At 40.4% G+C, this 26,901-nt stretch overlaps 1 long non-coding RNA gene across 1 annotated transcript; it reads left to right on the forward strand.

Moving 5' to 3' along the window:
• The first annotated feature begins 3,293 nt into the window (after window positions 1-3,293).
• Window positions 3,294-24,767, forward strand: LOC117038170 (uncharacterized). Its single transcript, XR_004425635.1, has 4 exons — window positions 3,294-3,609; window positions 8,718-8,877; window positions 15,741-15,884; window positions 24,155-24,767. It is a non-coding gene; the product is annotated as an uncharacterized LOC117038170 (long non-coding RNA).
• The last annotated feature ends 2,134 nt before the right edge of the window (window positions 24,768-26,901 follow it).

Genomic DNA, 26,901 nt, shown 5'->3' on the forward strand with positions numbered 1-26,901 from the left:
GATACATTAACACCGAAGAACAGCAAGGATTGAAAAAGACTTATCCCAAAGCATATCTTCCAGAGATACAAGTATTTCCTACTATGTATTATCTCTGCCAGCTCACAAGTAAACACCACAGCAGAGAGCAAACGATTTCCTCAGGGGCTCCTGTGCAGTTTGTACTGTGATACCTTTGAAGCAATGTGGCCAAGACTACATGGTAATAGTAAAGACTTGTTTGAAAAGCTTTCTGGGGTCAGCAGACCTTATCAATTTGGTAGAAACTTGACAAGCCCATTTGAAGATACAGGCAGTTGTTTTTTGTTTTCTACTCTTGTTAATTTATTCATTTGTGTATCTAAAAGTGATTTCCTAAGCACCATTAGGTATCAAGCACAGTTCTAGGCACCAGGGGTATAGAAATATCTTCCTTCATGAACTCTTATGCCATCTGTAACAAAATGGAGCTTATGTGTCGTAGTGATTTGGAGCTAAACTCAACAGTCAGAGAGACTTGGATACAAACCCCAGCCCTGCCATTACTGGCTACACGGCCTCAGGCAAGTTATGTAACTTGTCTAAATCTCAGTTTCCTTGTTTATAAAATGGAGGCGATATGGATTATAAGATCTGCCACACTGGTTTATTAGGGAAATTAAATGAGATTGCCTGATACATACCAAGCATTTGGAAATACACTACGCGTGATGGAGAGGGTAGGCTTGTAAAATCTTTGTGTTTTTTTTGCATATGGTTGGATATGTATGATGAATTTATAGTTTTGTAGGTTTCTCTTCATTTAACTGACAAGAGCTTGTTTGAATTTTAGTGTATTGAAAGAGTGCAAGTTTGGTCAACATTTTTGATCAGAGTGCTAAACTTGTTATGAAATCAAAGGGTCTAACACTCAAGTAGACATCATGCTAGCACTAGTAAGAGAACTCTGATTAATAAATTCATTCATTCTTTTTTCCTTCTGGGAACTTTGGGGAAAGCTGCCATTTGCAGAGAGCTCCTTTGCCTCTCAAAGCCCTCAAAACAAAGTTTTTAAATGTCTCATCATGGGCTCATGAGATTGTAGATTTTGCTCTTCCCATGTCAGAAGTAACAGTTTTTATACTATTAATAGACTCATTACAAAGAATAAGGAATATCTCAGGTGGTTTCTGAATGGACCAAGTATTCATATTTATTTATAGGCCTTTCTGCCTTCATGGACATTGGATCAGGAGTGAGGAACCATAAATTCTAATCCTTGGCCTGATACGAATTACATGTTTGATCTTGACTTTAATGGTAATTTGGTGCTTGCCTATCTGTATCAGAAGGTTACTGTTTATATCATCTTCCATCTCTAAAATTCCACAATCACCCATAAATAAAGCTAATCAACAAGAAACCTATCTTACTTGCTACGCAGCTAAAGATGAGAATACAAGGACCTATTAAAGAACAGATGAGCACAGGGCACTTGCATTTCAAGTTGTAAACACGGTTACAGCGCCATACAAGAAGACAGTAATAAGGGTGAAAGTAATAACATCCATCCAACTTTCTTTAAAGCATAAAGACATGCAACAGCTACATTCGTTTTCTTGAAAACTATTTGACTAACATCTGGCATAAAAACCTATTGAAATGCAAATGCTAACATATCTAATATCATGAACAAAAAGTTGAAAACTGGGGCTTTCCTTGCCTGTAGTTCAGTGACTCCACGGCATGTTTAGTTAGAATTGACATTAGATTTAAGATTCAGTTCAAAGCAGCGCTTCAGAGGGGGCTGGTCTTCAAATGAGGCGCTACATCCAGCACATAACTTTTTGAGGACTCTGGGATCTTTTGCGATAAGAGGGATACTTTCAGTCTGAGCTCCTGATGAAACAGAATTAATAAGCTACCTTAGCTTAAAACCATTTCACCCTTGGGAAACAAAAGAGCTCATCCAGGACAACTGGCTATATTTTGCAGATTTGAAAGGGGCCATTGAGTAAATGCTTTGGTGCGAACATTCTCTTGGTGGGGAAAATGTTGCCTAACATTCCTTCTGATGCTGCAAGTTGGGCTTCTTTGCATTGAAGAATGCGTCTGAGGTGCTTTCTGAAGGAAGATTGGAGACAGGTTGTCAGAATTGTGGCTCAGCCAGGAGTACTCTGAATCCAGGGAGCTCCTCATTACTGCGAATTAACCTGGGCCCATTACACTACCTGAGAAGAAATAAGGAATAAGTAAAAATGAGTGACTGCATTTTTTGCATGCCTGTTACCTTTGTTTGATTTCCTGAGAATCTGTGTGCAGTGTGAGGCAGAGAAATGGTTGATTCCCTGAGCTTGATGAAATGGCTAAACAGAAGATAAGAACCTCATCACTGTAGTAGAATGATTTTAACATAAAATAGGCACTCGATTTATGAAAATTATTAATAAGATAGAGTGAATTTAAAGCATTTACCCTTCTGAAAATTTAGCTGTGTTAAAGTCCTGAAGTTTTCTCACCTCAGTGGATGACTGTGGATATTTACACAATGGAGTAATTATTTATAGGAACCAACTAAAAACGAACATCCTCAAGAACAAGTGGATATGAAAAAGAACTGATTAGAAATTTTGGATATTTATTAAACATTTCAGGAGAGAACTTGAGATAAGAAATCCTGTCCAACTCCTTCTTTGATTGGAGAACCATTATTTTAGGATAGAGTTTTCTCCTAATTGTACTCCGGAGTATATGCCAAAGGGAAAACATTTAGCAATCCTAAAACTTTTACCTCCTAAAATTTTAGATGGATTGCTTTTCAGAATGGTTTTCTAACCAACATTATAGGAAATCTTCTAGTTGATAAAAGGTCAAATGTCTACATACTTCTTGTAAATTGAATGATGTTTTTCAAACAAATGGTATCCAGTATTTAACATACTGAACCCAAAGGAAGATTTTTTTATTGTCCATGTACTATACGTATATGAAATTCACATGTAATTCTCATTGATCAATACTGTAGGTTCCATGTCATGATTAATTCCAAGAACACTAGTTTCTGCATCTTCCGTGGAAACGACATTTCTCAATTGCAAAAACATTCTAGGAGTTTTCAGGTTGTCGTTCTCTTGCTCTTTTTCATGACAAAGTGCAAAGGATTCCTGAACAAACTGTCTGCACATTAAGAACTTCCTGTAACTACCACCACAATCAAGACAGAAAACTGTTCTGGCACCATAAGGCTCCCTCCTGCTACCCCTTTAAAGCCACACCCACTTCCTCTCCCATCCATCCGCAACCCCTGGCAACCACTAGTCTTTATCTCTGTAATTTTATTTTGAGTGGGTTATGTAAACGGTGTTATTCAGCATGTAACCTTTTTTTTCATCCATTATCCTTCCCTCGCATTTCACCCTCGTTGGTGCATATATCAATACTGCGTTCCTTTTATTGCTGAGTACTCTCCTTTGGCATGGATATGCCACAGTTTGTTGATCCATTCACCCACCGAAGGACAACTGGATAGGTCCCAGTTTGGGGCTCTTATGAATAAAGCTGTAATGAACCATCATGTACAAGTTTCGGCATGAACATAAATTTTCAATTCTCTGTGGTAAATGCCCAGGAGTGCAGTTGCTGAATCATATGGTAAGTACATGTTTAATTTAAAAAGTAACTGTCGAATGTTTTTCAGAGTAGCTGTAGCATTTAACATTCCTACCAGCAATGTACGAGTGATCCAGTTTCTCTGCATTCTTCCCAGGATTTGGTGTAGTCATTATTTTCAATTTTAGCCATTCTGATAGATGCATAGTGGTATCTCATTGTGGGTTTAATTTACATTTCCTTAAGGGCTAATGAGGTTGAGCATAGTTTTATATGCTTACTTGCCATCTGCATGTTCCCTTTGGTGAAGGGTTTGTTCATGTCTTTGGCCCATTTTCTAATATGATTGTTTGTTTGTTTACCACTGTGCTTTGAGAATTCTTTATATTTTCTAGATCTAAGTCACTTGTCAGATACGCGTTTTGCAAATATTTTCTCCCAAGTTGCAATTTGTCTTTTTATCCTCTTAAGAGAGTCTTCTGGAGAGCAAATATTTTTAATTTTGATGAAGTCCAAATTATAGTTTTTCTTTTTATAAATTTGTGCTTTCGGTATGAAGTTTAAGAATTCTGCCTAGCTCTAGGTCACAAAGATTTTCTCATTTTTTTTAACTTTTATAGTTTTAAATGTAAGTCTGTGATTCATTTTTAATTAATTTAGTCATTTTGTATATAGTATGAGGTTCAGGTGGCTTTTTGTTTTTTATAATGGATGTCCAATTGGTTCAGTCCAGTTTGTTGGAAAGACTGTCCTTCCTTTACTGAATTACTTTTGTACCTTTCTCAAAAATAAGTTGAGCATATTTGTGTGGGTTCCTTTCTGAGTTCTCTATTCCGCTCCATTGATCTGTCTATCCTTCTACCAAAGTGACACAGTCTTGATTACATAGCTATATAAATCTTGAAATCAGACTTCCACTTCATTCTTCTTTTGCAAAATTGTTATAGTTATTCTAGTTCCTTTGCTTTTTCATATAAATTTTAGAATAATCTTAACTCTGTCTACAAAAACATTTGATTGGTATTTTCATAGGAATCACATTAAACTTGTATATCAATTTGGGAAAATCGACATCTTTATTACGTTGAGTCTTCCAATCCATGAACACAGTATGTCTCTTCATTTATTCATTTTTGATCTCTTTCATCAGCATCTCATAATTTTCATCATGCAGAGTCTATATGTTTTTATTAGATTTACACTTAAATATTCAATATTCTTTGGAACAATTATAAATGGCATTGCATTTTTTTTTTAATTTAGGTTTCTACTTGTTTGCTATTAGTATACAGAAATGCAATTGATTTTGGCATGTCGATCTTGCTGAACTCACTTGTGAGTCCTAAAAGGTTTTGTCGTTGTTGTTGTTTTTGGTAGATTATTTTGGATTTTCTAAGATATATAATCATGTTACCTGAAAATAGAGACAGTTTTATTTCTTTCATTCATCATATTGTATTTTTTAAAAGTTAAGTTCCATGCTTCTTTCAAGATACATAGCTTAAAAAGATTCTGAAAATTTGAAAAGAATGGAACAAGATATACCAGGCAAACACACACACACACAAACACCCCAAATAGTATAGACTTATTAATATCAGAAAACATAGAATATAAGCATTAATAAAAATAAAAATGGGACACTATATAAATATCAATCCACCAAAAATACAATTATCATGAATTTCTACACAGCTAGCAACATGGTTTTGATATTAGTCAAGCAAAAAGTGACAATCATAAAGACAGTTTTGCAAAATACAGTGGGATATTTGAACACGTATTAAAAGCGAATTGATCAATAAGAATAAATTACAAGGAAATAAAATTTTGAAAAATAAAGTTATCAAGTTTGAGTTCATGTGCACACACACACACACACACACACACACACATCCCTAATATCCAACTAATACCTAGGACATACATTTTGATTTCAAGCACTAGTGGAATTTGTATAAAATGGACCATACAAAATGGTCCATTTATAAATTTCAAAGTAAAGTTACCATGTAGACCACAAACTATTGTCACGGTACATTTAAATTAGAAATCAACAATAAAAATAAAATCTAAAAAGCACATATGTTTGGAATATTAAAGATACACTTAATCCAATGATTAAGAAAAAAAATCACAGTGGAAATAATAAGATATTTAGAAATGAACACTATGAAATTACCACCTGCAAAAAAAAAACTAAGCTTGGCTAAAATGGTATTTAAAGATAAATTGTAGTCTTAAATTCATTTATCAAAAAGAAAACTGAAAACAAGTGATCTAGAAGAACAGAGTAAACCCAGATAGAGTGAAAGGTAAAAAATAATAACAATTTTAAAAGCAGAAATTAATAATATTTAAAACAAATAAACAAGAGAAAGGCAAGCAAATCTAAAACCTGCTCTTGTACACTATTTTAAGTCTAATCCTTTGATTAGGCGAGTCATTCACATGGTTCAAAATTAAAAATGTATGAACTGGTATGTAATTAAAAACTTTATTTCCATTTCTTTTGTCTGGCCATTCAATTTGTCTTTCACAGACAACCAATATTATCTTCTTTCTCATCGCTCCAGAGATAACTTTTGTTCATCCAGCCAGTATACGTAGTATAGTGCTCCTGCTATCACTTTTGTTTTTTTTTATAAGGAGGGCGCAGCTCACAGTGGCCCATGTGGGGATCGAACCGGCCACCTTGGTGTTATCAGCACCACGCTCTTACCTACTGAGCTAACGGGCCATACTGTGCCACCATTTTTTTGGTTCAAATGGTAAACTGGATATATTTTCAGATCTTTAGCAAGATTGGAGAGAGAGAGAGAGAGAGAGAGAGAGAGAGAGGAAAAGACAAATAATATTGGGAATGAAAAAGATGGCATGAGTATGATATGGTAGAGATCCTACACATAGTAATTAAATATTATGCCAATAATTTTTCACATGTATGTCAATAAACTAGAAAACCCAAATGAAGTAGATGATTTTTTAATAAAAATATAAATTATCTGGGTCAGTTATGGTGCAGTCATGAAAACAGAGCAACTGAGCCTCTGCTTATTGGTAGTCCAATAAAAGGAATTTAATGCCGGACATTCACTACAAAAGGAGAACTTCAAAGTGCAGCAGCAGGTAGTGAGGCAACCCTGAGATTCATGCTGTCAGGGAGCTACTGCACCACTAGGACCGGGGGCGAGTTGGTGTTACTGAAGGGTAAGAACCAGGGTTACCGTTGGGAGCTGGATTTGTGGCAGGGACTGAGAGAAGCCGGACACCAGGGCAAAGCTGTTTCCTGGGAGCTGGAACGTCAGAAGAGACAGCCACTGCTGGAGGCAGAGGGGACAGGAGAGATGGCTTGGCTTCTCCCTTCCTCTTGCCCACTATCGGGCAGTGCTTATCAGTGACCCAAACTAGCTAACAGGGTGGGGACTCTCCGAAATGTGGTTTGCAGTAGGAAGGCAGAGAAATGATCTGAGAGCAAATAGGAAAGAAATGGCATCCTTAAAATTGACTCAAGAAGAAGAAGAAAAATAAATAACAACAATAAACCTGTTACCATTATAGCAATAGAATCTGCAAAGGATTATTCTCGACACCTTCCTTAACCTCCTCACCAACAAACACCCTGGACCCAGACAGTTTTATAGGAATTACACAGATAATTCTAGTATTATATAAATTCTTATAAATTATATAAATTCTTTTAGATAACTGAAAAAGTCGAAAAGCTTCCTAATTCATTTTATACAGCGAGTATATCTTTGAAACTAAAACTAGAAAGGGAGAGCCTAAGAAAAGATAATATAACAATCGTATCTCATTAATGAACATAGACAGAAAAATCCTAAGTAAAATAAGAACAAACTGATTCAACATACATATATGTATAAATCTATATAAAGGATATACCATAATTAAATGGAGTTTTCCCATTATGTAAGGATGTTTCAACATCGTAAGATATCTGAATGTAATCAGCATTGCCAGATTGAAAGAGAAAAATCATTCTCAGGAGATGCAAAAAAGTTTGTTGGGATAAAATTAAGTATTTAAGATTTTTTAAAAACTTAGTGAATTATAATATGAATAAAAGGGAATTCTCTTAATCTTATTTCTAGATTCACTGTTTCCACTCCATCATCTAATATTTTCTCCTCTACCAACTAAATCAGGTTATAATCTTCACCATTTCACTGCCAAATTTAATGGAAAATTGTTATTTTAGTTTCTCAGCAGCTTTTGACACAGGATCTCTCCCTCCTTCTTGCAATACTTTCTTCTCTTGGATACTATGACTTCTCCCCTGGTCTTTCCTCCTAGATCAGTGGTCACCCATAATCATTCTTACTGCATACTTCTGTGACATATAAAAGTTCAAGTTCCCTGGAGTTCAGCCCTCCATCCTCTTCATTTTCCCTCTTCTCTTTATGCTGGCCATCCTGATGACCTCATCATTCTTGTAACGATACATGCCAGGCGCCCACTGATGACATCCAAAGGTAGACCCCCCTCCAACCCCCTAGCTGACATCTTCATTGAATGTGAAATAAGTATCTCAAACCCAACTTGTCCAAAGCAGAACCTTTGGTTTCCCTTTTTCCCCTACCAACACACAACTTTTTCCTTTCCAGAAGCTTTGGAATTATTTTTCCATTAAAATAATGTAAAGGCAACTCCATTATCAGTTGCCGAGGCCAAATATGTCGAATCATCCTTGACGGCTCTCTTTCCTTCCACCTCACAGCCAATCCATCATTCAAAATCTCATTGGTTTTATCTTCAGATATATCCTTAATCCAACCAGTTCTTACTACCTTCACAGCTACCAACACAGTCCAAGCTAGTGTAATCTCTTCCACATTTGATTGCAATGGCTTCCCACTGGTCTTTCAGCTTCCAGCAGCAGCCAGAGAGAACTTAAAACGTAATTCAATTCCAGTCATGTCCCTTCTTTCAATTCCCCAGTCTTCTGTTGGTACTCAGCGTAAATTTCAAACGTCTTGCTGTCACCTCACTGGCTCATCTCCTACTCTTCTTCTCCCTGTTTGCTCCCTTCTTGTCACACTGCTCTTCATCTGCTTCTTGGACATACGAGGTTCCTGCCTAACAGGCATTTCTTTAACTGCCCATTGCACGGACTGCCTTTCTTCCAGATCTTCACGTGACCAGTGATGCCCAGACAAATCCCATGCAGAGGGTCTCACTACCGCACCTTCTGGACAGCCTGCAGTGGACGGTCTCTTCAGCCTTCTCTGCCGACAGCCACCTTGTTCGTGGTCATGCGACTTCCTGGGTATAGCTCAATAGAGGACAGTACTCAATAGACTTCCTGGGTATAGCTCAATAGAGGACAGTACGTACAATACTATACTAGGTTTCAGGAATACCTGAATAGATGAAACATGCCCACAAAAAAAGCAGGATATAACAGTACTTCAAATGTTGTCATATTATATATGTATATATACATATACATATATTAAAGGCCAGAAGAAACACTCCTAAATTTAAGAATGATTATCTGAGAAGTTAGATGATCAGTGATTTTTTACTTTTTAATCTATTCCTCTATTTTCTAAATTGTATCACAAACATAAATTCTATGATCTGAAAAGGCTACTTTTTAATAAAGAAAGCACCTTCCTCTCTGCCCCTTTCTCATCTCAGCACTTCATCTCCCTCTCCAGTCCAGTTGGCACTAGACCACAGGGCACAGAGAGATCCTGGGTTCCAATCCACAGCAGGTAATTACAAAGCACCATTATAAATTGCCCCCTTGCCCAGACGCTCTTTTCAAAAATGTAAGCAGGGTTAGATGACTGTGCAGGTCAACAAATAAGAAAATGTAGTGAAGGATCAGCACTTTATACCCTAATCTTGCCCAAATACATATAAATATTCCTTATTGTCCATCACCCCAGTTTTTGCTGTTGCATCGTCCTGAACTGGGTTGTGACACGAACTGATAGCATTTGTTGCCCCAGGCGAAGGGTTAAACTATATTTAAAAAAAAAGGGGGGGTAGATTAAACGAAGAAGAAAAACTATCTATGTCATAAAATATACATGCTATTTCTAATGTATTCCTGCCCATTTGAGGCAACATATCTAATGTGCTACTAACATTTCTGTAATACAGTATCGTTGTTCCCTTTAATAATGTGTTAGTATCTGTAACTCTCATTTGGACTTGGTGAATTACTGTTTTATTTAATGAAAAATACTGTACTTGATTTGTGTTTATTAATTTCTATGAATTTGGATATGACATTTATGAAAGCTTAGGCACATAATTTCTCCTTTCTTTAATTTACAGCTGGGGAACTGTTTAAATATAATTTTTAATGAGGCATAAAATGCTTCCTGACACATTTGTTTTCTGAATTTCCAACATGCATATTTACCATTCTATATGATGAACAAACACTGTCTCGAATTGTGGAGCAAGAAAAATGTTACCTGTTTAGGATTCCTTTATTAAATCTTCACTGTTGTATTTCGGTGGCGGCAGGCTGAGTTTCCTGGAGGTTGATAAGTTTAGTGCAATTGTGATCTGGTTCGCGCTAACTCAATTTGACAGGTAAGGCTTTGCAGGTGTAGCAGTCATCAACTGGGTGCAAAACCTCAGAACAAAGTCTAAAAATAGATGTCACTTTGATAGTATTTTGGGGGGAATAGAATAAGTTAAATACCAGATGAAGTACATTTCTCAAAGAAAATTGTTACTTCTTTGATTATTTCCTAAGTATGAAATAGCTTTTACGTCAAAATAGGTATTTTTTCCTTCATATTTAATTTCCTTAGAACGATTCTATTTTTCCTATTCTGTGTTTTGGCTATATTAATTTGTAACTCCTTTGAAAAGCTGTACAGATATTGTTCAGATAAGGTTCACTTATTCTGATATTTCCATTTGAGAATTTTCAAATAAACACATGCTTTATATGGTTATTTTTTTTTCTTTCAGAATGTGGCTCAAGTATTTATTTTGCTTTATTTTTAATCAGAACATATTTGAAAAAAAGATCACCAACTCTTTTATGAGCAATCAGTGAATAAAAATGGAGAGGCTGGAAGTACTGCTCTTCTACTGACTTCTGTCATTAAAACAGATGTTCTCTATAACCTTGACCAAACAACTCCAGCCTCTAATCAGAAAGGAGCAGACTTGTTTGTGGATTTATGATAGATGTCTGTGCCAAAGCTTGGAAGGCTGTCTAGGACTGTGGACTCTCACAGAATCATTTTTGTGATGAAATTTACCTTGTAATTCTTATTTTAATTTGTTTTCTATACTTTCACCTAAACACGTTTTTCTTTCTTTCTTTCTTCCTTCCTTCCTTCCTTTCTTTTTTTTTTTTAATAAAAGAGCCTCTTACTAATTGGATCGTTCAAATATATTCATCACAATTATGAGTAGCTATAGCTTTAAATATATGATGGACTTGCTGATGTCAGCAGCTAAAAACTAATGCTGCCGATATCAGCTGACAGGACACTAATTACTAGTTATGTGGCTGTTGCCTGCTTAAGGAGCTATTCCGTGAGTTATGATTTAGAAAAGCTGGAGAGCACAGGGCTGATTTGTGAAGAGATATCGAATATGGAAATACCACAGAAGTTCTCAGATTGATCCTCCTGACAGAGATCTGTCTAATTAGGAAGCATCTATTTTAATACTAAACCACACAGAAAGCCCCGTTGGAAAAGAAGTTATAGGGAGACACAGAGCCATCACTAGTTCGGCTGACAGCTAATGCAACCTAAGCATGTTTCCCAGCGTTGAATCAATAGCGGCGCCAGGAAAATTACGCCCTCACAGACCATCTATCTCGTCATCTCAAGGGGGAGGGTCTTCACAGGTGATCTGTGTGGACGGCCCCCTTCATCCCACTTGTCTGGCTTTCGGAGCTGAGGCCTATCTGGAAGCGGGACACTGACTAACTTGTCACTGAGAAGCCAGCAGAACTGACAGGGCTCTGCCCTTGGGTGACGATGGAAGTCCCTCTCAGCGCTGAGGTCCAAGTGAGGCACAGTCATGGCGAGAGTGAGGACTTTTTTAGTTCAACTGAAGGGTTAGGTTGGTAGGTTCTGTTATTAGACCCCAGAGAGTCTGAGGACGAGAATATGCTACTGACTGTACTTTCTGTGTGTGCTCAAAAAAGACTGACGGACGGACTGATGCCAGAGAGATCTTTGAAAACAGCAACAACAATAACGACAAACTATAGCTTTCCTCTGAGGCTAAAAAAAAAAATCTGGGTGCTTATTTGGCAAATGTGAGAAGACACCAAACCTTCACTGAGGTGTCTTTCTCTGCGGATATTCAGGCTTTGTCCACCATTGGCTTAGAAACGTTTTTGTGCGAGTGACGCCGGGCCCGCAGGTGTGGGTCTCGGTCCTGACACCTCGGTGGGTTCTGATGGTCTCCCCTCTGTGTCTGTGTGTTCCGTCGGTATGTGGAGAGTTTTACAGCGCAGCCTGCTGTACAGGGTGTTAATGAGTCATGCCTGCTCCCTGCCTGAATTCTGGCACAATCTCAATCTCCATGAAGAGAGAACAGAGGGGAGAAAGGTGTTTTGCAAACACTTGCTGGTGTTGATACATGTTTTATCGTTGCTGATCTATCCACAGAATAGGTAATAGGATGACAAATCATCAGAGATTATTCCAGAAAGATCAACAAATTGATCCTATATACTTTTGAGTCTTAATTTCAGAATGTGAAACCATGAGTAAAATGGAAACAGTTTGGCCGTCAGGCCAGACAGAACGGTGAGTGTTCGGCATCCAGCTTGAGAGCTGAAAGCGAGTGATATCCCCTTGTGCACTTCAGATTTCTCCCCAGGAAGTAGCTCCCTGTCTCCCATGGCTGTGGCGAGGAATAAAGGAATGACACCTACAACAATCCTAGCTCGATGCTGGCTGGGCTCGACAGGCATTCTGTACCTGTTCCTTGCCTTCCCCGTGTCTTCTGAGTTTGCGTTCCCGCCACAGCTGACCGTGACACAAGCATTCCAGCACGTGGATGTTCCAGAGTAGTAGAGAAGTGAAACCGGGATTGGGGAACAGCCAGGAAGGGCGTGTTATTAGTCTAGGCACCAGTGTGGGTGACTGGAACTTAATCCTTTAGGAATCAGTGCAACAAACACAGAGCCTTGAATTATCCCACGTGAGCGGGAAAGAGTGCTGAGGTATATACGTATGTACACCCACTCGCTGGTTGAAGGCTACTGGGAGGGGATAGAATGATTGTCAGATGATTCCAGCCTGCAGTGTGCCTTCTGCAGTTCTGGGGGGTGGGAGGAACCCTCGGCACAAAGATGCAGTTCTGGCAGCTGGAAGTCAGCTGTAGCACACTGAGATTTCCTAGGGGGGTGGGCAGGGCCATGCCAAACACGGTCAGGAACACCATAACGTCTAACACACGGTCGTTCCCATCAAGAAGCCACTGATCTAATAAGGAAGATAGGACAGTTGAAACTTCAAAGGAAAACGTTTGTGATGCCGAGATGTCTGCAGTTTGGAGGAGCCATCGGCACCTGGATCTCCCCGGGTGGCACGTGCTAACTACACTGGGCCCCTGGCTTTTAGCTCTGCCTCTGATCTATCGGCATCTGGAAAGTGAATGCACAGGTGCTGCCAGACTCACATTAACCAAACCCAACAGTGTCTGAGTCAAAAATTGGAATGTCCATGTGTTGAGGTCCATTCTCCCATGAGGCTGTGCTCCATGAGAGACCAAATTATGATCATAAAGTGGATTCATAAGAGGAGATTCAGAGAAATGCATGCTATTAAGAATCACTCCTTAACTGAGATAGCTTGAGGAACTCCTCTCTACTGAAGGGACGGTTTTTCCAGTATGGTTGTTTAGAGGGAAATGGTTTGTCCCCAAGTCTCCATCTGGCTCTGCTGAGGGGGCTTGCTAGCTCTTTAATTTGCGGCTTCCAGAAAGGCAGCGCATACAATGGTTAAGAGTGAAGAATCCAGAGTCAGGATATCCCTGGTTCAAATCTTATCCCACCATTGTATTAGCTGTGTGAGCTTGGTAGCTATTTAATGTCTCTGTGCCTGGGTTTCTCATCCATAATGGTACCTATTTTGTAGAGTTGTGAGGATTAAATGTAATAATACACATAATGTGATACATAAGGCCACAGTGTTTGGCACCGAGTTAAGCATTAGTTATCATTACAGCTGCTCTCAAGAACCCCTTTTTAAGTTGACACAGTCTTTCTCTAGGTATGGTAATAGCTTCCAGCAAGTTTCACTCTGTTCTTGGAACCAGTTTATCCCATTACCGTGTCCTTACCTGTAATTTTCCTAAAAGGTCTGTCATTTGTGTGTTGGGGAGGGGGAATGCCTCATTTCTCCTCCCATTTTCCTGATTATACATATAAATGCAAAAACAACTTCCCTGCAAAACAACTCGGGCAGGGCTCAGAAGATTGTCACAACCTGCACGGGGGTTCACAGGCCCCCCAAAGTCCAGAGGGGGAGCACTACTACTGCATTTGCCTGATGCCTAAAGAAGCAGCCAGTCTAGAATTTTATGTTGGGATTGTATTTTCAAATGTTGCCCAATCGAGAACATCTTTAAGTATTTGGCCCTGGAATGCACACTGGGATTCTGCCAAGCATGTCCCTCTTACAACTTTGGGGCAAAACAACAAATCAAAGCCACAGTCAGATTTAGCCTTGATAAGTGAATTATGTTCCTTGATGGAACCAAAGATCCCAAACCATCCCGGAGGACAACAGGACTCCTTGAAAAGTGAATGAAATGCATCAGTACGGAATGTACACATTGGAAACACTGTTAGAAAAGCTGTCAGCGGCAAGTGTGTTAGAAAGGATGGTGGACTCAAAGACCCCACACAGTCCAAGAGAATAATAGGATTCCTTGAAAAGTGGACTAAAAGTCTCACTACAGAATGTGGACATCGAGAGAAGTGTAAGGATGTGGATCAAAAGCAAGTGTGAGAGAGGATACTGGACTTGGAGTGAGATATTCAGGTTCTACAGACGGTGCCAAATAAATGTACACGTTTTAAGAGAGGAAAAAACTATGAAAAGTGTAAAACTTCATATCGACCAATAACGAAAGATGAATACAAGTCACGTTTGACTTCTGCAATTACAAGAGGTGCTCAAAGTGGTTCCCATCAGTGTCCAGACACTTCTGATTATAGTGAACTCCTGTTTGAGCATAGATAACATCTCTTAAAATGTGTATACATTTTTTTGGCACTGCCCCGCTCCCCCAGATGAGTTGCTAATTAGCTGTGAGGCTTTGGGAAGGTCATGTAGCCTTTGTGGACTTGGCCAGGTTTGGCTAGTTGTTCTCAAAGATGTATTCCAAGTCTAGTACTACTCTCTGATTCCAAATATTGAGAGATAGATGAGCGGAAGAGCTGTTTCAGTTGGAAAACAAAAATTTCACTGTTCCTTAAAACTTTCTCCCCGTCAATCCAGTCCCTGGCAAGAATTCTCAGTGTACTAAAATGAAGCCAATTAACATTCCTGACTACTGCTCTGTCATAAATCATCGTTAACTCAGAGAAGGCAGATGGGCGAGGAGCTATAAGACATCTTTCTATAGATTGGTTTGTTCATATCCCACAAATTTGATTTCATAAAACCAGAGCCCCATTCCATTCTTCAGAAGCACAGTGGACTCGCCAGTGCATAGATAGAAAAGGTGCTGACAGATCAATTAGGCGAGCAGCACGCACTGCCATTGCAGCTGAGAAATGCGGAGTCATTGGTGACGCGATTGGAGCAGTCTGGGTGGGGGGAAGGTGGGGACAGCCTGAGTAGAGAAGGCTTCAGGGAGAATGGGAGAAGAGAAACTACAGACAGTGGGAAGAGACAGTTCTTAAGTTTTGCTGTAAAGGGAAAGACAGAAATGGAGGTGCAGTAGAAGCGAGGGTTTTTTGGGGGGTTTTTTTGTTTGTTTTTCAAATGGGAAAATGACAAATGCTTGTACACTGATGAGAACTATCCAGTAGAGAGGAAACACTTGAGGACACTGAAGGAGAAAGGGGACACTTGCTGGGACAACGTCCTTGAGTAGTCAGAGAGGATGGGATCTAAAGTTTGAGTACATGGGCATAGGCAAGTACTGTTTGGATATAGTGTTGGGAGAATCACTTCTGCTTTCTCGGGAAATAGGAAGCGATGCCACCAGCTGACAACAAAACGGGAGGAGAAGAAGTCGGAGGTTTGAAGAGACGGAAGACATGAACTGGCCGCCTGGGAACATGACAAAATGATGGAACCAAGATGAGTGCCAGGCAACATCAAGGACTATGTGAGGTTAGTGGCCATGAACTTAAAGTGAAATCAGTCAACATGTTTAGCTGTTATTTTCTGGCCACATTTGGGTGTTTGTGTGGCCATAAGCACCGAGTAGGTAGAGTTGCAACGTAACCGGGGTTTTGGTTTAGTCAAGTCAGGACAAGGGAGAGAAGGTCGAGGAGGCAAGTCTATGTGCAAGGGTATGATTAGAAAGACGGACCGTGGAATTCAAACTGGACGGGGAGGGGAGAGAGCATGTCAGGGGGGGACAGTGAGAAGGTGATAGGAGTGCTGAAATCCTGGGGTGCAGAAGGACTGTGTGTGTTGGGGTACCAGAGCAAATGAGCTCAAAAGATAAGAGGTGATGGTAAGAGAGTAGCGTGTCTGAAATTAAGATTTGGGGGGATGCTGAAAGTGTTAATACTGAAAAGGTCAAAGTTATGACGGTAGAAGTGAGTAGCAGAGATTGAAGGAAGACAAAGCCATTGGAGAAAAGAAAGTAAGATACTGAAAGGCCAGGGTACTGGAAAGAAGATCTGGTTTTGACATCACGTGAATAATAATTGGATTGATTTTTGAAGACAGTGATAGTGAATTGGTTGCTAAAATCTTCAAGGAGCAAGGGATAGTGGCCTAGACGTCAGCAGATAGCTGAAACCGAGGGGGTGGTAGCCTCTGATGAGTGAAATTCAAGGCTGAGTGTTTTTGCAAAGAAGAGAATGAATGCTGTCTCACAATAGCAATGTGGGATATGAGAAGACCTATCTCACCTCTGGTTCATAGTACGAAGAGTAAGTAACTACCAGAGGATACAGGGAAGACATGTCCAAGGGGAAGCCAGGTGTCAGCCAGAGGAAGGTCTGGCTGACAAAATATTGTTGAAAGAGGTTGAGAATATAGGGCAGGTGCCAGCAAACTACAGCCAATGGACCCCTGGTTTTGTAATATCCTACAGAGAGGTGTGCAGTTGGGCACGAGAGCAAGTGGGACTCACTCTCGAGCCCTGTCACTGGTCACCTGAGGAGTGGCAGACTTACTCTGAGCACACGTTCTTTATCTTCACCGGGGCTGAGGTTTCTCCAGGCCAACAGGTACTCTTGGTTAGAATGCAACATTACAGAATGCAGGCTGAGTTAACGTTGCATTCATTCCTCCTGTGAGGTTGGGCGCTGCTTATCCGATTCTCCAATACAAATCTACTCATTCCAATTTCATACTGAAGCTTCATTAAACTGGATGACTTTCAGGCTGACCTTCAGTAAGATTAGCTTAATTCTGCTTGATGACAAATAGTACTAAACACCACCTATGTGCACTAACTTTAAATAATTAAGTTAAATATTTTAAGGCAGATGACTTTCTAATACACTTTGTTTTAATATTAAAATGTACTTCCTACATACCCAAAGACTAGTGATTCAACTTGACCCTTGCACAAGTGGTCAGACCTGGGAAGAAGTCGTGACACACCCACAGCTTTCTTTCTTTCTTGTTTTAACAACAAAGGAATAAAATAAAAGGCCTTTCAAACAATAGAAAGTTGGAATGAAGCCGCATCTCTGCAAACATTTGCCAGCCTGGGTCACATCTTGCTCAAAGGACCTAAATTTGAGGATTGTCACACTGACCAGGCAGCACTTTTCCCTGATGTCAGAACTCCCTTCAGGAATGAGCTCGTGTTTCTGCCTCTCTAGGAATCCCTCTAATTCAGTGAGCTCTTTCGGGACTCCCTGTACATCCCTCCCAGAAGGACCACGGAACAGGCTGATTTGTTGGCAGGCATTACTCAACGTTACATGTTAAGTTAGATAATTTTATTTAAGCTGCCTAGAAGATTTTGTTGATAATAACCAGTCATTTTTCATTCATTCGTTCATTTATTAAACATTCATTAAGCAACTACATTTTATTTTCTAGAACGGTGCTTAGCAAAGAGGATACCAAGCCGAGGAAGTCATGGTCCATATCCTTGTTTCCAAAAAAGAGGGGAGGGCATGGTGGGGATGGATTCTGGAAATCAAGAATCCATCCCCACCATGATTGCAGTCAAGGTTCTAGAAAAGGTTATTCCACAGATATTTTGTGAGCCCTTAGACAAGAGAGCAGTGATTACTGGGAGTCAGTGGGCATCTCCCAGGGGTGCATTAAGCCTAACATAATTTTCTCTGTTGACAAGGTTGCTAGACTAGTGGATCAAGGAAATAAGGTGAGTCAGGTGGTTTACGTAGTGTTTGAGTCTTTCATGTTTTCTGTGTGGACTTACAGAAAGATGAATATTAAAAGGATGGGTGGATTCTCAGCTACTTAATTCCTTCTTCCTTTTTATTCGTTCATTCAACAAACGTTTATGATGCCAAACAAACAATGTGTCGGGTACTCTGTTAAGTGGTGGGGACGTACAGATGATCCCTGCCTGCATGAAGCTTACTACCTCTGGCAGGAATGAGAGAAGGACTATGTGACATAGATACCACGAAGTGGGTGGGGGCAGGAGCATCACCAGGAATATTGATTCATGGATTAGTGCAACCTCCAAAGGAAGCTTCTAGTGGTATGGGGACCAGACTTAGACTTCCCCAAAGTTTTATCATAAATTGGATGAAAATATAGAAAACATTCTAATATTTGGAGGGAGAATTCATTTATGCCCATGTGTTAAAGAACACGCAAAATTAGCCTCAACTATATTAAAAGTACTAAATAATTCAAAATTCTTTGAAAGTCTAGTAGAAGATAGAATAAAATGTAGATCTGTGGAGGAATGTTCTCAGCCATAAAGAAACATAAACAATCTCAACAGAAAAGGCTGACAAATGACAGGTGTGAGTAAGCAGACTTTTAAAAATACCCATACAATGCAAAATCACATCCCTAACATTAAAAGGCAAAGCATCAGGCTGTGGAGAAGATTTGCATCAAATATGACAGAATAATATCTATAATATATAAAAAAACTGGATTCAGATTTATAAGAAAATACATGATGAATAGAAACAATAATTCACCAAAGAGGAAACACAATGTGCTTAAAAGTCATGTTCGCAGGAAGAAAGTTCATCCTTTTTGTGTGTGTGTGGGGGGCATGGGTAGGGAGGGAAGGAGTCCGAGGGTGTCTGGGTGTGGTCATCCCACAGACCTCCGTTATCATGGACAGACGGCACTCAGCAGAGAATCCCCACCAACAGGAGAGATGGCACCTCTCCCAGGGTGCCTTCCCTCACAACCTTTGTGCTCCCCTAGGAGCCTTAGTATCTTCCTCTCACAGTGCTTGGTACTTGGTGTTCTATGCTATGTGCAGATCTCTGTCTGCTAGATTGAAAGCATCTTGAGTGCAAGAACCATAGCATGTATCTTTGTATTCCCGGCACCCTGTGAGGGCCAATACTCGAAATAAGTGGTATGCACAATCTTGATCCAGGGACAGTGGGGCATGGGGAAGCCACGGGATGATTTGAACACAGCAAAATAGTGAGTAACAATATGGCCCAGCCTCCACACCTCCGTGCTGCGAGTCTAATACTAGCTCTTGGAGCTCCTGGATGCAGGAAAACGTTGCCTCTCGCCAGACATCTCCTCCTCATTAGGAAGAGTTAAGAGGTGGCACCAAAATTTTGCACAGTCCTGGTAAGACCTGCACCCTCCCCTCCATCCTCTCCCAACACGGGCAGCCTCCGTGGCATTGTTTGCCTTGAGACCACGCTGACCAAGCCCGCCATGGTCTTTATGCACGTCTATGTCAGTCACTGTAGAACCAGTCTCTCCTCTTGCCCCTTCAGGTGGCAACAGCTCCTTTTGTTGCTAGCTCCTGGGCATGACGTCATCCTTTGTCAGTTTCCTTCACTTCTGGTTGTATTTGCAGTAATCCCTTTATTAAGCTCTTTTCAGTTACCCAGTTCGAGTACGCCATCTGTTTCCTGCTGGGATTTTGACTGATACATTGCTGAATAATTCGTTGTTGGATGAATAAATGACTTTGAATCTCTGTAAGAAAACCAAGATCACCAGGAAGCATTCTTTGCAGCAAAGCTGGTAGCTGTGGGGCTGGTGGGAATTTTCCTCATTTTGATCATCTGACTCTGGAAGCAGAGAAGGGAGGAGAAACTACCTCTCAAATAAGACAGAGGACATGGGGGCAGTCATGGGGGGAGGAGGGCACTGAGACCCAGGCCCTGAGGCATGGAGCCATCAGTGGGCACTACGGAAAAGGAGACACCACTGGTGAAAGACTTCAGGGGACCTGGGGAAGGAGCAGGGTGGCCTGTCAGGCTGTGATGTGGCAATTCTAGAGGTGGAGGCAGGGCCAGAGAAATACTGCCGACCCTCCCCCTTCCTCCTACTGCCCCGCCCACTGCTGCCCTGTGGCCTCAATGAGCATGGGTGGCAGCAGTCATCAGAGAAAGGAAAATGAGAGCAACCTGGATCAGATTCCCTCTGTAAAACCAGCAGTTATATAACTGGTGAAACGAATATACCCATGGACTTCGGTAACCTTATAAATCAATGCCACTCTTTCAGGAAGCCCCATGGCAATATGTATTACATTTTAAATAACGCTTTGTGTCTTGTGAGCCTCCATGTTCATCCTAAAGAAAGTACAGAAAGACGCTTTGCTACCTGTCAATACAGCATCACTCCTAGTGTTAGATGTGTATAATATATAATATTCGGTAAAAAGGTTCAATAAAACATAAAGGCATACGGACAATGGGCAGAGATATAAAATAGGTATGCATGTAGGCAAAATTTGAAGAGAATAAGCAGAAATGAAAACAGTATCAAAGAATGAATGACATTTAAATTATTTTTCTCGAAAATTCTTGAATGTTTAGACATCTATAACATTTTTACACTCTAGTGTAAAAAATGAAAACAAATGCTTTCTAAATTTGAAGTGAACCCCACCGGGAGGGTTCACGTCACTCCGACGCCTATAACCCTCCAACCCCGATGGTTTCCTTGTGCAATGAAAACACTGTGCAAATCCCCTCGCATGGTCTTCCGTACATCAGGCCATCCCTTGGATCTCATGTCTTGACTCTCTGTTCCTTGTCCACTATGCTCCAGCCCCCAGGGACTCTATGTCCCAGGCAAACACCAAGCTTATTCCTGCTTTAGTCTTTGCTCCTGCTGTTCTCTGGATCTAGAATGTGTTTCCTTCATATGTCCGATTTTTCTCATTATTTAGTTATCACATCAAATGTCGCCTTTTTAGAGAGACCGTAGAGACATTGTCTGTTATCTGCCTGACAATGGAACACCTCTGACTCTCACCATTGGAACTCCTGGGGGCCAGCTCTTCTCTTTCCCTACCTGTGAAAACTAAGTCATGGGCACATGACTTGAATGCAGCCAATCATTCCTGACCCTGGGTTTCAAATTTCAAGAGAGTGACACACAGGGGCAGGGGAAGTTTTTAGGCAGCTCTGGTGCCATAAGAGTCCAGTAGAACATTTTCAGTATCTAAGGTCGGTGGAGCTCATCCCGACGATGGCATCTAGCAGTGGTGCCATTAGCAGTGGCCCTGGCACGTCAGTGTGAGGTGCTTTGCAGACGACCAGGTCAGTTTATCTTCGTTGTGCTTTGCTTCCCTTGGGTCCTATGAAAACTGGTTCTGCTGCCGAGGTATCAGTGCCATTAGCTACCTGATGTCTTTTCAGCTTACGTTAAGCAAGTTGTCTTCTATTGTTTGCAACCGAGAACCCATACACAGAACTTCCCTGAAAACTTAAATTAAAGCAGGTATTCCCCGACCCTGGTTATTCTCTACCACAGTATTCAGTTTTGTTTTCTTCACAGCATGGGGCACTATTGGAAATAATTCGTTTGTGTATCTGTTTTTAATCTGTTTATTGTGTGTTCCTCCCAAAATGTCAGCTCTGTGAGAAGAAGAACAGTGTTTGTATTCCTTGTATCATCTAGAACAATACTGGGCACATAATTGGCACTGATAAATATTCATTTACTAAATGAGATAGTAGAATGCATGGCAGAAACAAGATTCAAAATACCTAAGAACCAAATTTAATATGAAGAGAATTGACAGAATAAATATGAGAGCTGACTTTAAGTTGCTCAATCAATCACATAAGTACCAGATCAGGAAGGCCTTACTTTTCAGGAATTTGAATGTTAAAAAATGAAAAACCCATAGGTTATGATAGGCTGAAAGCTCAGTAAAACTTGGCTTCTAAAAAGGGTCAAAGACATCTTAGTCTATACTGTAAGGGATTTCTGCTTCCGACCAAGATGAGTTAACAAGAACCAGATTTTCCTTCTCACTTTAAACAATTACAAACACTGGATAAAATGTGTGAAACCATGTGTTTTTAGACATGGGACAACAAGTAGCACAGGACATTGATCCCTGACAGAAGGGAAACAAACAAATGATCTTTACAATTGCCCAGTGTACTGCCTGGATAGTTCTGGCCACATACAGAGAGGGGGAACCGAGGCAGGGCCTGGCAATCTCCTTAAGCTGAGGAGATGGAGTTGGGGGTTCAAGGAGGTCAAGGTAGCTAACATTCATTGGGCAGCGTATCAGAGAGAAGAGAGCAGCACAGAGAGAGAATCACAGAGCTCAGCGGTGTGTACCCTTGAGTCCTCAGCTAAATCCTGACTGGTGCATGTGTATGAGAAAATACCCTGAGACTAGGAAAAGAACCACCCATAGCACAGGGAACAATGTGTAGAGATCACACAGGACTGGGAATAGTTTGTGGTTTCACCAATTAGAATGGGGAAACCTCATAGTACACGGGGCACCATAGAATACTCAGCGGGTATTGCTTCAATAGATTAATTAATCCTAGACTAAAGAAATGGAATTGAGTTTAGAGCCTTCTCACAAAGAAAACTCCAGGTCCAGGTAGCTTCATGGGTGAATCTATCAAATATTTAAAGTAGAATTCATACCAATGCTAAAATTTTTTTTTATGAGCCTAACGACTTCTTTGTTATCAACATGTTCTTTTAATAAAATTTATTGAGGTGACAATGGTTAGTAAAATTACACAGGTTTCAAGTGTGCATTTCTATAATACATTACGTATATATCACAACAAGCGTCGGTGAGGTTGCGGAGAAACAGGAACCCTCATACACTATTGGTGGGAATGTAAATTAGTACAGCCGCTATGGAAAACAGTCGGGAGGTTTCTCAAAAAATTACGAATAGAATTACCATATGACCCAGCAATTCCTCTCCTGGGTATCTACCCCAAAAATCTGAAAACATTTATCCGTAAAGATATATGTGCTCTGATGTTGAAGCATTATTTACAGTGGCCAAGACATGGAAACAACCAAAGTGTCCTTCGATAGATGATTGGTTAAAATTTTTTTTTGCAGAAAATGAAAGAGTTCCCAACTCATTTCATGATTCTAATATCACCCTGATATCAAAACCAGACAAATACATTGCAAAAGAGGAAACTATAGACTAATATCCCTCATGAAAATAGACTTTAAAATTCTTAATAAAAGTTTAGCAAATTGATTCCAATAATACACAGAAAAGATAATACATCATGTTCAAGTGGAGTTTATCCTAGGAATGCCAAGTTGCTTTAAAATACAAAAATCAGCGTAATCCACCATATTGACAGACTAAAACAAAAAGAGAAGAAAAACCATATGATCACTGCATAGATGCAGAAGCAGAAGACACCAGTTTACAGCATGGGGGAAATGCCACAAATATGCCAAGGGAGACATGGAAGTTCTGCTGATATGCGTTTCTCCTAGAACCTTTTCCTTGACTATCAAGAGGATCCTTCGTAGTTTTCCCACAAGTTTCCCTTTTCTGCTTAAGGGAGTTGGAATTGGATTTGTGGGTCCTACACAATATACTCTGGAGGTATTAGAACACAGAGCAGCCGACCACCACCTGGCCTTAGTTCATACAAAACAGATGAGGGCGTGTTAAGGAATGAGAGGAGACTTTTAGAAATCCGGCTAAATCCGGCTCTCCAACAGTCAGCCTGAGCACAAAGGACAGAAGCCAGGGGTTCTGCCCCAAAGAGGAGCAGGCGGGGGCCTCTCGGGCGCAGGAGACAGTGTACAGGGTGTGAAGCAACTGTCTTTGGGGAACTAGAAGCATTGTTATCACTCCAAGTTGCCTGGCTCAACCTGCTCTGTCCTGTCAGGCAGAAAGATTATCCAGTCATGAGAGGAGGCAAGTACTGTTTTTTTCTATTAAAGGCTCCTTGGGACACCATATAATTACAGGATGCAATGGACATTTGCAGGTTGTTATGTAATATGCTCATTCGTACTTTCCTTTTCAGGCATCATTAAGGGAAAATAAAGGAGGCTCCAATGCAAGGAGGCGGGTCTGGAACTCATGAGCACAACAAGCAGACTGAGGGTTGTTGCCGCGGGTAGGAGACCCGAGGAGCAGGATGCAGCAGCCACAGGAGCCACTTCAATACCACGCAATCAGGAATGGACCTGCGTGAATGGACCACAGCTTGTGGCCACTCCTTCTCCATGGTTCGTGAAGGACTGGCTGCAGTAACACTCGAGTGGGCACATAGGTCTTTCTCCCAATCTCCATGGCACCTTTAGAGAAGCAGTGAGTGTAGTGTGCGTGAGGGCTGGGAAGGGGGGCACTACAGCAAATTAGAGGCTCACTCCCGAGGAGACCAGGCAGGAAGAAAGGACATGCCTTTTCCATTAGCATCAGGACCCCGCGGCACAGCTGCTAGCTGACCACTGAATTCACACTGCCTCGCAGCCCACAAGCAGCTGCATGGCCAGGGACCACAGTTCCCTTTGCACCAACGTGTGGCCGTCAGAATGACTGTCACGGGAACAGGAAGACAAGGGAGCTATGTGACTTCCAGGCCAGAATTCTTTTTTTTTTAAATCATACACTCAGCGCTCATATTTTAATATCCCGCATGTTCTTATTTAATAACGCCCAGCTATATAGGTAGAGGAAATTCATTCCATTATTACTTCCATGATGATGTAATAAAGAACTTCAAACAATTGTATACCTTTATTATATTAGATTTTACTGTAAAATATGGCATATATTTTTAAATTACTACTAATAACTTTCAAAAAGTACACACGCACACATGCATTCCTCAACTAACAAAGATGCATGGAATTCCAACAACAAAATACATACAATCTCCACTGAAGATAAACTCATACACAAAAATTACAAATCACATAAAGGCAACAATTCGTTGTGAAAAAAGAGTCAGAAAAAAACATCAAAGAGGGACATGAGATAATGCAATGATCTGAAAGAGACAATAAATTAGCAACATTTAAAGAGATAACATTTGGAATAGAAACCATAAGGAAAGAAAATAACCTATGGAGGGGGACATAAAAAATTAATGGGAGGGAAGGAAATGAAGATAAGAGGAAGGGACATTTTCAGTTAATTCAAAAAGTACCATGTTAGGTGCAGATAGAGCAATGAACAAGACATAAGAAGACAGGCAGAATCAAACAGTACAGAGGAGGAGGGGATGGGGAAAGTGGGGAGAAAACTTAGCACTGTTTCTTAGCACCTAAGACAGAAACACATTTACTTCTTGCCGAAAAGTAAAAAAAAAAGCATAACATTTCACCAAAACAGATGAACTGTTTAAGGCCCTGAGGTCTAAGAAAAATTTATTTGGGGAGCATTTTTATGTAAGTTTAACTGAGTGATATTGTAAACTCTGTCCTCAACAATATAGATTTACCAAAAAAGCAGAGGGTTCACATTTGGCTTTTGCCTGACCAGCCCTGGATGAAAGCTGAGGATGTGACTTAAATCATATTAAAAAAAAAAAAAAAGAAAAGAAAAGAAAAGAAAGAAAAAGAAAGACAGAAAAAAGAGAAAAGAAATCCTCCAGAAAGTAAAGATGACAATGGTATGGTTTTAGGATGACAAAGCTTACTAGAGGAAAAAATGAAAACGTAAACACAATGACATCACGTAATAATGTGTATGTTATAAAAATATCATAAAACTTTGGAACAATGGAGAAAATAGTCCAATTCTGGCTTTCTCCACCTTGGCACTGCTGCCATTTTGTTCTGGACAATTAAGTGTTGTAGAGAGTGGCCCTGGGCACTTAAGATGACTCTCAGCCTCTCTGGCCTCTGCCCAGGAGATGCAGTAACATCCCCCGTCTGCCCCCACCCCCTCCATCCCTTTTGGCTAGTTGTCACAAACAAAAGTATCTCTAGGTATTGTCAAAACTCCCCCGGGGACAAAAATCAACTCTTCTTGGGAACCACTGTTAGAATCATACCAAGTAAATACAATTTCTTTCATATTTGAGTAGTCCCTTGCAATTTTTTTTATTTTAGACATATGGGGGTGCCAAAAAAATGTATACAAGTGGACACTTAGGTCAATGTTGCTCAAGCAGTAGTTCGCCATGATCAGAAGTGTCTGGAGGCTGATGGGAACCACTTTGAGCATCTCTTGTAATTGAAGAAGTCAAACGTGACTTGTATTCATCTTTTGTTATTGGCATATAGTGAGTATTACAATTTTAATACAGTTTTTTCCTTTCTTAAAAATGTGTACACATTTTTTTGGCACCCTCTGTATATGTATACATTGATTATATCCTGTTTTTTCATTCGAAGAATGTTGTCGATGACTAGAGCAGACTCCTGGCATTTGAGAAGGATGCCACAGACATTTGTAAATCCCCACAGAGGCAAATACCCCTTTATCACATAACGTTTCTCACTATTCTGCTTGAGAATGAAGAGACAACAGTGAAACTGCCCTAACACTCAGCTCAGGAGCAGGCGACGAGGTTCATTCAGTAGCTCAAGTATCTGGTGTCTCCAACCTTGCAGCTCACTTTAATCAAATCTGTCTTAGCTGAACGCCACATCATCTAGGTCAAGGGGCCCTGGGGTCTCTCCAGAGTAATCCGAGCAGTGAATCCAAGGCTTCAAACGCCAAGGGACTGCTGTGGCTGTCAGGACCTGCGCTGCACACACACGGCCATCCTTGGAAGTACCGTGGATGTCCACGAGCTGTGCAGTGCTAAAGCCTCACAGG

This window comes from Rhinolophus ferrumequinum, chromosome 18, assembly GCF_004115265.2.
Source record: "Rhinolophus ferrumequinum isolate MPI-CBG mRhiFer1 chromosome 18, mRhiFer1_v1.p, whole genome shotgun sequence".
NCBI classification, from domain to species: domain Eukaryota; kingdom Metazoa; phylum Chordata; class Mammalia; order Chiroptera; family Rhinolophidae; genus Rhinolophus; species Rhinolophus ferrumequinum.